Source organism: Schistocerca cancellata, chromosome 6 (assembly GCF_023864275.1).
Source record: "Schistocerca cancellata isolate TAMUIC-IGC-003103 chromosome 6, iqSchCanc2.1, whole genome shotgun sequence".
In the NCBI taxonomy this organism is placed as follows: Eukaryota; Metazoa; Arthropoda; class Insecta; order Orthoptera; family Acrididae; genus Schistocerca; species Schistocerca cancellata.
This window is the reverse complement of record NC_064631.1, coordinates 13,214,298-13,230,162: the sequence shown is the minus strand read 5'-3', so window position 1 is coordinate 13,230,162 and position 15,865 is coordinate 13,214,298. Positions and strand designations below refer to the sequence as shown.

Below are 15,865 nucleotides of genomic sequence, written 5' to 3'. Positions count from 1 at the left end.
GCGTCAGTTTGCGGGTAGCCTCTTTGGCTAACTTGTCGGCGAGTTCGTTTCCCGCTATCCCAACGTGTCCCGGGGTCCATAAGAACACCACCGAACGTCCACGCTGTTCAAGGGGGTGAATGGACTCCTGGATGGCATCAACAATGGGATGGCGGGGGTAGCACTGGTCAAGGGCCTGCAGACTACTGGTCACTGCAGATGATGAAGGACTCTCCAGTGCCGGTACGAATATGCTCAAGGGCACGAAAACTGGCCGTTAGCTCTGCGGTGTAAACACTGCAGCCTTCCGGAAAAGGAGCGCTCGTCTACATAGTCCGCATGAGCGTAAGCGTACCCCACACGGCCATCAACCATCGAGCCATCAGTATAGATAACCTCCGAGTCACGGGATGCGTCTAGGAGAGCAAGAAATTGGCGGCGCAAGACTGCAGGAGGAACAAAATCTTTTTGCCATAGTGAGAAGTCCAGCTGAAGCCGCGGTCGACGAAAACACCAAGGTTGTGTATGTGGGTGGACCTGGAAAGCAGATGGAAGAGGCAAAGACTCGAGTTCACTATGGAGTGACCAAATACGGATCCCAATTGTACGTCCTGATCGCGGCCGTCGGAGTGGGATACGGACTGTCGCATTAGCGAAAAGGAGACGGTAGTTAGGGTGACGGGGCGAACAATGGACGTGTGCAGCATATTTAGCTTAGAGTTGTTGAAGCCGGACGACAAGTGGAGGAAACTCAGCCTGAGCAAGGAGGCTATTGAGAGGGCTGCTGCGGAATGCTCCTGTCGCCTGTCGAACCTCACAGTGCTGAACGGGGGTCCAGCAGCTGCAACGCTGAGGGCGACGCTGAGCCATACGCCACACTCCCATAATCGAGTCGGGGCAGTACAAGGGCTTTGTAGAGCCGCAGCAGCGTATTACGATCTGCACCCCAAGTTGTGTTGCTGAGGCAGCGGAGGGCATTCAGATGCTGCCAGCACTGACGCTTGAGCTGGCGAATATGTGAATGCCGAGTAAGCCGGGAATCGAACAGCAATCCCAGAAAACGGTAAGTGTCAACAACCCTGAGCATGGCATCCTGAAGATAGGGCTCAAGGTGGGGATTCACAGTACGACGAAGACAAACGTGCATAACACAAGTCTTTGAAAGAGAAAAGTGAAGCCTATGGGCAAGGGCCCATGCCTGCGCCTTACGTATGGCGCCCTGCAACCTACGTTCTGCAACACTAGTGGTGGAGGAGCTGAAAAAGATGCAGAAATCGTCAGCACATAACGTGGGTGAGACAGACGACCCTACTGCTGCTGCAAGGCCATTAATGACCACAAGGAAAAGTTGCACACTCAATACAGAGCCCTGTGGAACGCCGTTTTCCTGGACATGAAGTGAACTATGGGATGTGCCAAGTAAAACGCGGAATGTCCGAACAGGTAAAAAATTCTGAATAAAAATGGGGAGAGAGCCCCGGAGACCCCACCTGTGCAACGTGGTAAGAATATGGTGCCGCCACGTCGTCTCATATGGTCTGGAGAGGTCGGAAAAGACGGAGACGAGGTGTTGGCGCCTGGAAAAAGCAGATCCGAGACTCGAGCAGCCAACACAGCTGTCGACTCACCATACGTTCCAGTAGCTTGCACAGAGCGTTTGTTAAACTGATGGGCCTATAGCTATCCACATTAAGCGTTTCCTTACCAGGCTTCAGCATCTGAACGATGGTACTTTCTCACCACTGCGACGGAAAGACACCATCGCCCCATATGCCGTTGAAGGTGGCAAGAACACATCGCTGACAGTCTGGGGACTGGTGTTTGAGCATCTGTTTATGGATGCCATCTGGCCCAGAGGCTGTATCGTGACACTGTGCAAGGGCGCTTTGGAGTTCCCACGGGGCGTTATACGCCTCATTGCGGCGAGAAGCAAAGAAAGTCGTTTGCCTTCCTCCTGGCTTTTAGCGCACGAAACTAGGGCGTGTAATTCCCTGACACAGAGGCCCAAACATAGTGCTGAGCGAAATGCTCGGTGATTGCATTGGCATCGGTGCATAGCGCCCCGTTGATGGAAAGCTCAGGGACACCTGTAGAGTGCTGCAATCTGAAGATGTGCCGAATCTTCATCCACACCTGGGAGGGTGAAGTACGGGAACCAATGGTGGAAACGTACCTCTCCCAGCACTCCTGTTTCCGCCTTTTGGTGAGCCTCCGGACCTGAGCACGGATACGTTTGAATAAAATGAGGTTCTCCAAAGACGGGTACCACTGATGTCGCTGAAGAGCCCGTCGACGCTCTTTAATTGCTTCAGCGACCTCTGGCTACCACCAAGGCACTGACTTTCGCCAGGGGAACCAGAACGAACAAGGAATGGTACGTTCCGCAGTGGAAACAATCGCTGTAGTCAGTCTCAACCGTCACGTCGATGTTACCGTGGGAGAGATATTCAACAATGGCAGCAGAGGAGAACACTTCCCAGTTTGCCTTGCTGAATGCCCATCTGGGCAAGCGTTCAGGGGAGCGACGCTGGGGTAGTGAAAGGAAGATGAGAAAATGGTCACTACCACACAAGTCGTCATGGACTCTCCAGCGGACCGATGGTACAAGCCCTGGGCTGCACAACGACAGATCTATGGCCGAGAACGTGCCATGCGCCACATTGAAATGTGTGGCGGCGCCAGTGTTTAAGAGGAAGAGGTCGAGTTGGGAGATGAGAGTCTCGACATCTCTGCCTCGGCCAGTAATCATTCCACCCCACAGGGGATTGTGGGTGTTAAAATCCCTTAGGAGAAGAAAAGCCGTGGTGAGTTGGGTGACAAGTGCAGCCAATTCAGTCAGGGGGACTGTACCACCTGGAGGGAGATAGACACTGCAGATGGTTATGTTCTGGGTAGTCCTTACTCTGACAGCCACTGCTTCCAATGGTGTTTGAAGGGGCACAGGAGCACTATATACAGAGGTAAGGACATACATGCAGGCTCCACCTGACACACTATTGTAAACGCTACGGTTACAGTAATAACCGCTGTATCCATGAAGGACAGGGGACTGCATTGCCAGGAACCAGGTTCCCTGGAGGGCAGTGCAGAAAGCAGGTTTCATGCTTAGAAACTGATGTAGCTCAGGTAGATGGCTCAAATAACTGCCCCAATTCCATTGGAGGATTGTACTAAGCGTGTCCTATAGGGGCATGAAGGCGATGGAAAGGCAAATTAATTCGCAGGGTCACATGCTGCCACCGACTGACGCCTCAACATCCATAGTTTCTGAGGCGATGGCGAGATCCAAGTCAGCAGGGGATGCAAAGAGCTCGACCTCATCCTCTGAAGCTGAGCTGACAGGAAGCGGTGGTGTGGGAATCACTGGGCCCTTATTCTTCTTAGAGAGCTTCCTGTTCTCTCTCTTGTCTTTGGGAGGAGGGTTCGCATGCTGGGGGGCTTTCCTGGTGTATTGTCAAGAACAGAGAAAGAGCGTGAAGCACTTCGACCAGCAACTGGTGGCTTCTTCAGCCGCTGGCTAGTGTGTTGCGAGACACTGGAGTCATTGGAAGGGACTCCCCCAAGGGACCCCTTCCGAATGAGTGAGGCCGGAGGAGGCTGTTGCTTCTCCGGCTGAGTAGCCGGAGAAGGCTGTCGCTTCTCTGGCTGAGAGGTGGGGACTGACGTTCCCAGTTGTTCGAGATGCACTGCTCCCACACTGGGTGTTTCGGGAGTAGTGAAAGATGGAGTGGCCCCTACCAGAAGTGGGGCAGGCGTAACTTGACTGCTCTGTGGGCCAACTGAGAAACGATTCTTTACAGGAACTGGTGGCGGCAGTGTTACAGTAGCATAACTCCTCAACATAGGTGTGGGGTAGAGTCGCTCTAGCTGCTTCTTTGCCTCTTGGTAAGTTAAACGGTCCATGGTCTTAATTTCTTGTATCTTCCACTCTCGGTGGTAAAATGCACAGTCTGGCGAGCAGGGAGAATGACGCTCCCCACAGTTAACGCAGTTGGGAGGTGGAGCACATGGAGCATTGGGATGCGTAGATCATCCACAATCTTGACACATGGGGCTGGCAGTGCATCTGGAGGACATGTGTCCGAACTTCCAGCACTGGAAGCATCGCTTAGGGAGCGGGACATAGGGCTTGACATCGCACTGGTATATCGTGACCTTGACCTTCTCAGGCAAGCAGTCACCCTCAAAGGCCAGGATGACTGCATCAGTAGCGATCCTAGAGACATGACAGACAAAGTGTACACCTCATCATGCCAGCTTCTCCCGTAGTTTGTCATCAGACTGTAGCAGAAGATCTTTATGAAAGATAATCCCCTGGAACATATTTAAGGACTTATGGGGAGTGACATTAACGGGGATGTCACCTAACTTCTCACAGGCGAGTAACGCCCGTGACTGTGCAGATGAAGCTGATTGTATCAGAATGGCCCTGTTCCTCATTTTGGAAAGCGACGCCACTTCCCCAAACTTATCTTCAAGATTGTTCACAAAGAAGAGAGGCTTAGTCCCCAAAAACGAATCCCCATCGGTTCTGCTGTTCACAAGGTATCGCGGTTTGCTCGTCCGCAGCCCTACATCCATCCCATGGCATGACTAGGGAAGGGAACGATTTGGGGTCATACGTCACTGCGTTAAAGTCTACCTTAGAGACGTTGGGGGTCGTTCGACCACCGGATTGAGACTTCATCCACTTCATTGCGGGTCATCCACCCCGATGCAACCCAGTCCGACCAGGGGCTCTCCCCACGGGCGCCACCCAGCCGCAGCAAAGGCCACCTGGCAGGATGGCCTTTGATGAGAGTCCCAATGCCCCAGAGAGATGGGCATTTACTCCTTGGCTTACGGGGGGGAGGTGTCAGCTCAGGCATCAGCAGTACGATCCCTGTGTTGTCAGGGGATACACCCTAGAATGTACATGACAACCCCACCACAATGGGCTGGCTAGCGTGCTGGATTTTGGGTGCCATGTTAAGTCCATAGTTATCGTGGGTGCATATGGTGATGCACTAAGGGTGTAACTTACGCAACCCATCAGGTATGTATGCCCAAAATGATGGATGGTGGGTGCAGTTTTGACACCAAGACGATGAAGAGTGCCAAGGTCTTAGGGCACAGAGGACTGATGGTGCACCACGTAAGGTGTCCCCCAAAAGGCTCATACTTCTGTTGAATGAATTTGGAAGAATGGAGATCAAAACCTAATGGGGACCATCACATTAAAGGCCGAAACAGTTGAGACTCCTTTTAGTCGCCTCTTACGACAGGCAGGAATACCGCTAGCCTATTCTTACCCCTGGACCCACAAGGGGGTGGCACCGTGGAATAATGTGTTTGCAGATGATGTGGTTCTTTCTTAGCAGAGCATCGACAGACTTGAGGAAAAGCTGTAGGATTGGAGTAAGGCACTAGAAGAAAAATGGACGAAAATTAGCAGGAAAAAGTCAGAATATTTAGCACTGAAGGATGTGCAGATGAGGTCTTGCAAGATCTAGGATGATGAGCTGAAATTTGTCTGCAAATTTATATGGAGTCGTACATACAGAGGGACGGAGGACTGGAAAGCGAGTTACAACACCGAATAAATTGCGGTTGGAACAACTGGAGGAAAATGAGGGGAGTGTTGTGTGACAGGAAGGTGAGCATTGGGTTGAAAGGGAAGCTGTACAAGTTGGTGGTAAGGCCTGCTATGATATATGGGGCAGAGACATGGCCAATCACAGTAGCCAAGGAAAGGAAGATGGAAGCGGCGGAAATGAGGATGCTGAGGTGGATGTGTGGGGTAACAATGAAGGACGGGATTAGAAATAAATTTGTTAGAGTAGCTGTGAAAGTGGGACCCATGGGGAAAAAGATACAAGAGAGCAGACTAAGGTGGTACGGACACTTACAGAGAAAAGGGGAAGAGTATATCGTAAACAGAGTGAAGATATAAAGATTGAAGGAGCGAGAAGGAGAGGAAGACCGAAGATGAGGTGGAAGGATAAGATATCCGGGGACCTAAGGGAGAAATGATGGAAGAAGGAAGAGGCAATGGATAGAGTACTATGGAGGAGAAGGATCCAGAAGAGCAACGCCGACCTTACGTGACGTGGGACAAGGCGACGAAATAAGAAGAAGAAAATAAGAAGAAGATTCAGGAGTAAAAGTAGAATCAGACATGTCCCTGAGGACTGTTATGTGACCACTTCAATTCATAATATACGGGGAGTCCCACTTTACTCTGCCACCTCATATATTGTCCGAAACAAAAAGTAGTGGGAAAAAATGCAACGGCCCTGGGATGCACCTATCTCAGGAGCTTACACAATGACCAGGAGTGTACAATCCGTAATTGTAAACAAACATCACTTTCATCACAAGTTACTTTTTAAAAAATTTTTTTGGCATTCAATTCTTTTTTCTACTAAAGCGAAAAGTAGAGGTACAGTTAGTCACAGCAGACTTCTTTTCATTCTTCTAAACCTCATACCCTATGAACTATACAGACTTCAATAATTGGTAACGGACCTGCAGCCTCTGCCGTAATTCGCGGAAGAAGTGTTGCCGATAGTAGGCTTCTGGGCAGTACATGCAACCCACATTACGGCATTACAGCATTACGACAGAAACTGTGACACCGTTTCCATTATTTAAGGTGTAAGTCATGGGTGTCCAACCAAGGCCCGCGAGGCGCGTACGGCCCAAAGCAAGTACCAATGCGGCCGACGAAGAGAGCATCTATCACACGATCGCTAAAAAAAATTCCATGAAATTCCGTTTATGTAAACTTCCTATAAACAATCACCTAACTGAAACACCCGCCACTCGATACTATTCTGCTTTTGGCCCATCCCTTTTTTTTCCTTTCTTCTCCAGCAGTTGTCGCTAGTGTTAAGTATACTATGTGTGACCCAGAAATATTTGTCTAATGCCAATGTCACCCTAGTATGCTAAAAGATTGGACACACTTGGTCCAAGTATTCCAGGAAGTTTAGCGTTTAGACCAGTGAAACCAAGTCTTCCATCATTAACAGTACCTCCAGTTTTCATTTTAGTAGAAAAATGTCATATATGATCCAATTAAAAAAAGGTAACTGTGTGTTGAATGTGGTGTTTGTTTACCAATAGGAACTGCGCATCGTTGACCATTGTGTGAGCCTCAGACATTGTTGCATCCCTGCCCAATTGCGTTTTTCATGTTTTGTTTCACTTCGGAAATATATGAGATGGCAAAGTTAAGCGGGACATACTGGGCATACATGAGTTACTGCAGGACGATTAGAAACACAATCTCTGGTGGTCTCAAAACAGATGCATAAATAATGCTCTGCATTGCTTTCCTTAAAGTTCACAGAAGTATCTAGATAATATATAAAGTATTTTATTTCAGTCCACCATGCAATGAATTTCGTTTATCAATAACAACACGAGATACTACTTTATATAATTTCTTACCTATATTACATGTATCATTTACAAAATATTCCACGTACTGTGCTAGAGGTCAGTGATTTGTTGTAGAAACCCACTCAACATCTCATCAACGCATACATCTTGAGTCAGATCAGTTACTATTAAAGAAAAGAAAATTATCATGAGGCAACGTATTGAAAAATTCGGCCTAAATTCGAATGCTAATGACATAAAAAATGTGACCATTTAAACTATAATAGAGGAGATGTACTTATATCCAACATTCAAACTGCTAGTTACTTCCAGTAATGTTATGTTGTCTTAAGTGACATCTATTACTGTCAAGGAACATGAGATATTTATTGAAATATACAGTAAAATTGCCAGCTCTTTCTCTTCAAAAGAAGACTCGCTCAGTCTGCAGCTGGCGGACAGAAAGAAGGATGGAATACATTTGTTACGAAACTCATTGGTGAAAGGAAAACCTAGCTATCACTGACATACACTCCTGGAAATGGAAAAAAGAACACATTGACACCGGTGTGTCAGACCCACCATACTTGCTCCGGACACTGCGAGAGGACTGTATAAGCAATGATCACACGCACGGCACAGCGGACACACCAGGAACCGCGGTGTTGGCCGTCGAATGGCGCTAGCTGCGCAGCATTTGTGCACCGCCGCCGTCAGTGTCAGCCAGTTTGCAGTGGCATACGGAGCTCCATCGCAGTCTTTAACACTGGTAGCATGCCACGACAGCGTGGACGTGAACCGTATGTGCAGTTGACGGACTTTGAGCGAGGGCGTATAGTGGGCATGCGGGAGGCCGGGTGGACGTACCGCCGAATTGCTCAACACGTGGGGCGTGAGGTCTCCACAGTACATCGATGTTGTCGCCAGTGGTCGGCGGAAGGTGCACGTGCCCGTCGACCTGGGACCGGACCGCAGCGACGCACGGATGCACGCCAAGACCGCAGGATCCTACGCAGTGCCGTAGGGGACCGCACCGCCACTTCCCAGCAAATTAGGGACACTGTTGCTCCTGGGGTATCGGCGAGGACTATTCGCAACCGTCTCCATGAAGCTGGGCTACGGTCCCGCACACCGTTAGGCCGTCTTCCGCTCACGCCCCAACATCGTGCAGCCCGCCTCCAGTGGTGTCGCGACAGGCGTGAATGGAGGGACGAATGGAGACGTGTCGTCTTCAGCGATGAGAGTCGCTTCTGCCTTGGTGCCAATGATGGTCGTATGCGTGTTTGGCGCCGTGCAGGTGAGCGCCACAATCAGGACTGCATACGACCGAGGCACACAGGGCCAACACCCGGCATCATTGTGTGGGGAGCGATCTCCTACACTGGCCGTACACCACTGGTGATCGTCGAGGGGACACTGAATAGTGCACGGTACATCCAAACCGTCATCGAACCCATCGTTCTACCATTCCTAGACCGGCAAGGGAACTTGCTGTTCCAACAGGACAATGCACGTCCGCATGTATCCCGTGCCACCCAACGTGCTCTAGAAGGTGTAAGTCAACTACCCTGGCCAGCAAGATCTCCGGATCTGTCCCCCATTGAGCATGTTTGGGACTGGATGAAGCGTCGTCTCACGCGGTCTGCACGTCCAGCACGAACGCTGGTCCAACTGAGGCGCCAGGTGGAAATGGCATGGCAAGCCGTTCCACAGGACTACATCCAGCATCTCTACGATCGTCTCCATGGGAGAATAGCAGCCTGCATTGCTGCCAAAGGTGGATATACACTGTACTAGTGCCGACATTGTGCATGCTCTGTTGCCTGTGTCTATGTGCCTGTGGTTCTGTCAGTGTGATCATGTGATGTATCTGACCCCAGGAATGTGTCAATAAAGTTTCCCCTTCCTGGGACAATGAATTCACGGTGTTCTTATTTCAATTTCCAGGAGTGTATGTGTGGTGTAAGGCGGCCATCATAATTAACATCTTCTAGCGCTGTCGTAATGTCTCCTTGTTGATCACTAAGTCAAAAATGAATATAGTAGCATTGGGGTGCCAGCCATATACGATAGTTGCGGGTTGGGGGGGGGGGGGGGGTTGCAACTGGGCAGCTGGTTAGATCTGCAGCTGGCCAGAGATGCTGTGAGCAGGTAGTCGACACACTCTCGCCGCGTGTGCGATTGTCTTACGTTTATGGAAGCGTTAACGTACCATCCACTAGCGGCAAACGTACTCAGTTGTAAATTTAACAGTTGAAAAATACGTCTGTCGGACCACAAAAATGGCGAGTATGCTCCTCCTTAAAAGACTGTGACGGGAACATGGGAACCAGAATGAGATTTTCACTCTGCAGTGGAGTGTGCGCTGATATGAACCTTCCTGGCAGATTAAAACTGTGTGTTGCACGGAGACTCGAACTCGGGAGCTTTGCTTTTCCCGGTCAAACGTGACGAGTTCGAGTCTCGGTCCGGCACACAGTTTTAATCTGCCAGGAAGTTTCAACAGGGGAACCAGCTGTTTCAGTCCTCAATCCGTCTTCCCCACCAAAAATTTTGGCATGCGAACATATTAGACTCTTTTAATACAGGACATTCTAACTCCTTTTACCCAGTCTCTCTTTGCAGTGTGGCCATCATACTCAGCGTCTCCCTGTCACTGTCACTGTATATATATGTCTCTCTTCTTTTTTACCATTGGCACTTTCTCATGTCTGTCTCTCCCAATGTTACTGTCTTTATCCCTCTCATTCACTCTTGCTCAACATCGTTTCCTTTTTTGTCACTTTCGCTCTCTCTTTGTTCCACTGCCATTGTCTTTGTCTATTCCTTCTCTTTCACTTTGCATGCGTCTTTTCTTTCTCGCTTACAGTCGATTGTCGTTCTCCTCTCCACACATGTCCTTGAAGATGGTTTGCTAGGGGCTTGACCACTTGACCTGGAAACTATAACTTGAGTTTGTGGGAAAGTGAGTGAATTTTTTCGTGTGGAAGTTCACCGGTATGGAGAGGTCCAGAACCACCATTCAGCCATCGCTCTTCTTCATTTCTACTGTCTACTCTCTCATTTGCTCCCATTCTAAGCATCTCTACACAACTCTTTTTCCATTTTACCTTTCTCAACTTGCCACGAGTCTCTCCTCTCTCTATGGCTCCCATTGCTATTATTTTTATCCATTTGTCTTTCACTGCCACTTTCCCTCTTCCTCCATCAATATCTCTTTATCTCCCTCTGCCACTGCATCTTGTACCGCCACTGTCTCTCCACTACCCTCTTTCAGCAAAGAACGCTCGTAGATGTTCGCATGCCAAAAGTTTTGGAGAGAAAGGCGGGGACGAGAATTAAGGTAGCTGGTTCTCTACTTTCCTGTTACAGTCGTATTAACAGGAGCGGATCAATCTTTTTTTGTGTTCCCTTAAGTGCATTCCTCAGCTGGTACCATTCTTTGCACTGTGGCAGCAGGGAGTGCTGCTTATACACACATCAAATAAAGTTTTGCATCACCTCTGATCCAAGAGTTCCGCAACCTCTACAGAAAATTAAAACAGAGAGCAACATAAACCTCATTTCCGCCCTTTTTATTGTTCATGAAAACCACACATTTCACGTTGTACCACCATACAGCTAGACCTTCAGAGGTGGTGGTCCGGCTGCTGTACACACCGATACCTCTAATACCTTCTAGCATGTCCTCTTGCACTGATGCATGCCTGTGTTCGTCGTAGCATACCATCCACAAGTTCATCAAGGCACTGTTGGTCCAGATTTTTCCACTCCTGAACCGCGAATCGGCGTAGATACCTGCGAGTCGTTGGTGGGTCATGTCGTCTATAAATAGACCTTTTCAATTTCTCCCAGGCATGTTCGATAGAATTCATGTCTGGAGAACATGCTAGCCACTCTAGTCGAGCGATGTCGTTACCCTGAAGAAAGTCATTCAGAACATGTGGAAGATGAGGGCACGAATTGTCGTCCACGAAGACGAATGACTCGCCAACATGCTGTCAATATGGTTGCACTATCGGTCGAAGTATGCCATTCACGTATCTTACAGCCGTCACGGCGCCTTGCATGACCACCAGCGGCGTACGTCAGCCCAACATAATTCGACCCCAAAACAGCAGGGAACCTCCAGCTTGCTGCTCTCGCTTGACACTGTGTCTAAGGCGTTCAGCCTGACCAGGCTACACCCAAACACGTCTCCGAGATCGTCTGGTTGAAGGCAAATGCGACACTCATCGGTGAAGAGAACGTGATGCCAGTCCTGAGCGGTCCATTCGGCATGTTGATGGGCCGATCTGTACCGCGATGCATGGTGTCGTGGTTGTAAAGATGGACCTCGTCATGCACGTCGATAGTGAAGTTGCCCATCATGCAGCCTATTGTAAACAGTTTGAGTCGTAACACGATTTCCTGTGGCTGCAAGAAAAGCATTATTCAACATGGTGGCGTTGCTGTCAGGGTTTCTCCGAACAATAATCCATGGGTAGCGGTCATCTACTGGAGTAGTAGCCATGGGCGGCCTGAGTGAGGCATGTCACCGACAGTTCCTGACTCTGTGATGACTCTGTGATGTCCAAACAACATCCCTTTGGTTCACTCCGAGACGCCTGGACACTTCCCTTGTTGAAAGCCCTTCCTGGCACAAAGTAACAAAGCGGACGCCATCGAACCTGCGGTATTAACGTCTAGATAAGACTGAACTACAGACAACACGAACCGTGTACGTCATTCCTTGTGGAATGACTGGAACTGATCGGCTGTCGGACCCCCTCCACCAAATAGGCGTTGCTGATGCATTGTTGTTTACACATTTGCTCGGGTTTTGTGACATTTGTGGACAGTCAAAGGGACTGCGTCTGTGATTCAATATCCAGAGTCAAAGTATGTCTTCAGGAGTGTTGCGAAACTTTTTTTCATGTGTATATAGATCGAATTCAGAAGTCAGTAAAATTTTGACAGTTCATTTAAATACTTCGATACACTGAAATACGTTGACACATATAAACAACAGACAAATATCCCTAATACAAGGTTAAATCGCTATCATCTCACATCCATCGCAACGTCACTTTAGACTACTTTGCATAAAAGTACACAACTATTTTAGCCTATACCAGAAGATAGAGCATACCAAAAAGTGCGGTATTTCGTTTGCAAGTACAAAGAATGTCGCACAAGAATATAATTTTTTTGTTAACTGCCTACCTCGCCGTTCGACGTCATTGAATGATTTCTATGTCAAGACAACCTGTATAGCCATGAAATAACCATTATACAGAGACATCACGTCCTAAAGTATTACTGGTGAAAATGTGAGGCAAAAAACATAGTTGTATGAGGTTAGAGCTCTTTCGGCAGATAATACGAAAGAAGTAATGAGAAATCAACCTGACAAACACACGCCGAAAGAACACGAGCTTGTAGACTGCGAAGTGGAGTGGTGTGCCTGAGAGTGCTACGGTCTTTATGTGCAGACTCGGCTGCGTGGAGCCATGTGGAGCAGCTCACCAGAACGGGGACTTCCCGCAGCTCGCAGGAGTTGGCCGGCCTCGCCAGCCAGTCCGTGGCCGCTGGGGCTGTGCGCGTGCGCGTTCGCCGCTTGTCTCTGCGCAGCACTCACTGTGGCGGCCGAGCCGCCTCTGCACGGTGAGTGGGGCCGCGTGCAGCGTGCAGCGTGCAGCGTGCAGCAAGGGAAGGCCCGTCACTCTGCGGCCTGCTTGCCTCGCGGAGCGCTTGAGAGGAGATGTTGAACGTGTGTGTATGTAACGTACATTGCATAATTATATGAATATATAAAATTCTCTGCTGTTTTACGCTGTACTATCCTATAGAGGATGTTAAGATTATCAGTGGTATTCATCTGTGTGACTTATCTGACGTCCCAAAACGCGTTGACAGGATTATTTGTTCACTGCATTGCTCATTCTCGCTTCACATTAACACACAGCAAAAATTAGAGAGAAGTTACACTTAATACTTTTAAAACTAATGTGTGTCAATTTAATAAAGGAAATAAATACCATCAGGTCGTATTCCAACATTTTTTCCTCTGCCCACCTTATCCAAACAAGTTTGGTTCTTTAAGAGTCGGTGGTTTACTGCTTACTTACTGTCTGAAAAGGAGCACTGTGGGATCAAGAACTACCTACATCCCACAGGAGGGGGAATGAAGAGAGGGTGAAATTAAAGCGTAACTCAGGAACATTCAGAAAAACTTCAGGTAAATTGTCAGATACGTGGCTTATTAGTACAGACACATCGGGAAGATAAGATTCCGCACTACTGCTACTTTAGCAGTAGTGCGGAATCTTATCTTCCCGATGTGTCTGTACTAATAAGCCACGTATCTGACAATTTACCTGAAGTTTTTCTGAATGTTCCTGAGTTACGCTTTAATTTCACCCTCTCTTCATTCCCCCTCCTGTGGGATGTAGGTAGTTCTTGATCCCACAGTGCTCCTTTTCAGACAGTAAGTAAGCAGTAAACCACCGACTCTTAAAGAACCAAACTTCCTTGTATAAAACAACCTCAAGGTGCTGTTTACGGCACTTTAAAAGCGAATTAGTGTATTAAATATTTGATATTATGTTCCTAAACTAAGGAAAGTTCACAAAAGTTTTGAAATTGTGTTTAAAGTTTACTCAAAGCTGTTAAGTGCTCTCATTATCGAATGTGGATGACACATCTCACTGTTTATTATGTCATTACTCCAGAACTATGTGCTGTATTTACGATGATGAAATTTCGTATGTATATCAAGTGCTGTGTCTGGATAGTGTCCGCAAAATATGTTGCGTATAGAGTTAGTAGTAGACAAGCCATAAATTAAAACGTCCTCTAGGACTCTGAACTATGTATCGGACAAGGATATACACACATCAAAAAAGTTTTGCATCATCTCGGTTCCGAGAGTTCCGGAACCTGTACAGACAATTGGATTAGAGATCAACATAAACATCTTTTCTGCCCTTCCTATTGCTAATGAAAACCACACATTGCATGTTGTACCACCATACAGCGAGACCTTCAGAGGTGCTGGTCCAGGTTGCTGTACACACTGGCACCTCTTAATACCTTGCAGCATGTCCTCCTGCACAGATGCATGCCTGTATTCGTCGTGGCATACTATCCACGAATTCCATCAAGGCACTGTTGGTCCAGTTTGTCCCACACGTCAACGGCGATTCGGCGTAGATTCCTCAGAATGACTGGTGGGTCACATCGACCATAAACAGCCCTTTTCAATTTATCGCAGCCATGTTAGATAGGGTTCATGTCTGGTGAACATGCTGGCCACTCTAGTCGAGCGATGTCCTTATCCTGGAGGAAGTCATTCACAAGATTTGCACTATGGGGGCGCGAATGCCTCGCCAATATGCAGCCGATATGGTTGGACTCGCTCGGAGGATGGCATTCACGTATCGTACAGCCGTTACGGCTCCTTCCATGACCACCAGCGGCGAACGTCGGCCATACATAATGCGCCCCAAAAACAGCAGGGAACCTCCACCTTCCTGCATTCGCTGGACGGTGTGTCTAAGGAATTCAGCCTGACAGGGCTGCCTCCAATGGCTGAAGGCATATCCGACACTCATCTGTGAACAGAGCGTGATCCCAGCCTTGCGTATTCCATTCTGCATGTCTTTGGGCACATCTGTCCCGCGCTGCATGGTGTCATGGTTGCAAAGATGAACCTCGCCATGGACGTCGGAAGTGAAGTTGCGCATCATGAAATGTATTGCGAACAGTTTGAGTTGTAACACGACGTCCTGTGGCTGCAAGAAAAGCATTATTCAACATGGTGGCGTTGCTGTCAGTGTTTCTCCGAGCCATAATCCGTAGGTAGCGGTCACCCACTGCAGTAGTAGCCCTCGGGCGGCCTGAGCGAGGCATGTCATCGACAGTTCCTGTCTCTCTGTATCTCCTCCATGTCCCAACAACATCGCTTTGGTTCACTCCGAGACGCCTGGACATTTTCCTTGTTGAGAGACCTTCCTGGCGCAAAGTGACAATGCGGACGCGATCAAACTGCGGTATTGAGCATTTAGGCATGGTTGAACTACAGACAACACAAACCGTATACCTACTTTCTGGTGGACTGACTGGAACTGATCGGCCGTCGGGCCCCCTACGTCTAATAGATGTCGCTCTTGCATTGTTGTTTACATCTTTGGGCCGGTTTAGTGACATCTCAACAGTCAAAGTGTCTGTGTCTGCAACACAGTACCCAGAGTCAACGTCGATGTCCAGGAGTTGTAGGAACTGGGGTGATGCAAAACTGTTTTTGATGTGTGTAATTTAGTAGATGGATATCAGTCCTATATGTGAATTCTGTCTGCAAAATTTGTAGAGAATAGAACTTTTAGTAAAGAAGGAATAAATGAAAACGTCTTGCCTGATGCGGCAGTTTTAGTCCATGAGCAGCGATGATGTATAATGCGACAAACATTTTTCTTTTCCTCAGTTTTTATGGAGGGGCATATCGGCGAGAAAAAGTTTTTAAACTTTTGAAATTATGTGT

The 15,865-nt window shown here is 48.3% G+C and overlaps 1 long non-coding RNA gene across 1 annotated transcript in view; it reads left to right on the top strand.

Moving 5' to 3' along the window:
- Positions 1-12,933, top strand: part of LOC126191175 (uncharacterized) — a 346,171-nt gene extending 333,238 nt beyond the window's left edge. The window contains exon 3 of the long non-coding RNA XR_007538326.1: positions 12,819-12,933. This is a non-coding gene — a long non-coding RNA (uncharacterized LOC126191175). The remainder of the gene's footprint in view (positions 1-12,818) is intronic.
- The last annotated feature ends 2,932 nt before the right edge of the window (positions 12,934-15,865 follow it).